This window comes from Dipodomys ordii, unplaced genomic scaffold, assembly GCF_000151885.1.
Source record: "Dipodomys ordii isolate 6190 unplaced genomic scaffold, Dord_2.0 Scaffold162, whole genome shotgun sequence".
Taxonomy (NCBI): Eukaryota; Metazoa; Chordata; class Mammalia; order Rodentia; family Heteromyidae; genus Dipodomys; species Dipodomys ordii.
The window spans coordinates 2,464,392-2,465,351 of record NW_012267378.1 but is presented as its reverse complement, the minus strand read 5'-3'; positions in this window follow the sequence as shown (position 1 = coordinate 2,465,351).

Genomic DNA, 960 nt, shown 5'->3' with positions numbered 1-960 from the left:
AGCAATGCTTGGTAAGAATTGTATGTATTATCCTGCCCATGCAATTGTAACCCCTCTGTCCAGTATGTTCACAAATAAAGTAAAATTAAATTAAAAAAATTATATCAGAAGCCTGAAACTCAAAGGAAAGATGTTACCATACACGTAATTCTGGCTCCTGTTCTTCACACTCCCAACCTAAGGCTGTGACTTTGACGGATGAGTCACCAAGTTTCCTCATTGAATGAAAATTCTGTTGAGACCAAAGTATTTTTAAAATTTGTTATTGTTATTATAAAGGTGATGTGCATAGTGGTTACAGTTACATAAGTCAGGTAATGAATACATTTCTTTTTGGATAATGTCACCCCTTCCCTTGGTCTCTCTCCATTTTTTTCCTCCATCCCCACCCACAAGTTGTACAGTTCATTTTCAGCATAGTGTCTAGTAAGGACCACTGCTGCATTTCTTCATCCTTTGCCCCTCCATTTCTATGTCCTCCATTATCCTCATAAAGAGAGATAAATGAACAAAAAAGACAAAAGGGAGCTGGGAAGGTGGCTCAGTGATAGAGAGCTTACCTTGCACACATGAGGCCCTGGGTTTGATTCCTCAGCACCACATAAGCAAAAAGAAAAAGCCGGAAGTGGCGCTGTGGCTCAAGTGGTAGAGCGCTAGCCTTGAGCTGAAGAGCTGAGGGACAGCGCCCAGGCCCAGAGTTCAGGCCCCACGACTGGTCCACCCCCCCCCAAAAAAAAGACAAAAAAAAAAGCAAAACCAGCAATGAATTAAAAAAAAAACTTCCATTTCCTGGAGTTCATTTCGATACATATTATTTTATGTGATTATATGGAAACAGGCCTGTGTGTTCAGGACCAAAGTATTATAAAGATTCCCAACAGGGTGACACTTGCAGTATGAAAATAAATAAGGATGTGGGCAAAGTTTGGATAAGAAAGAGCAATAGATGGATAAATTCTA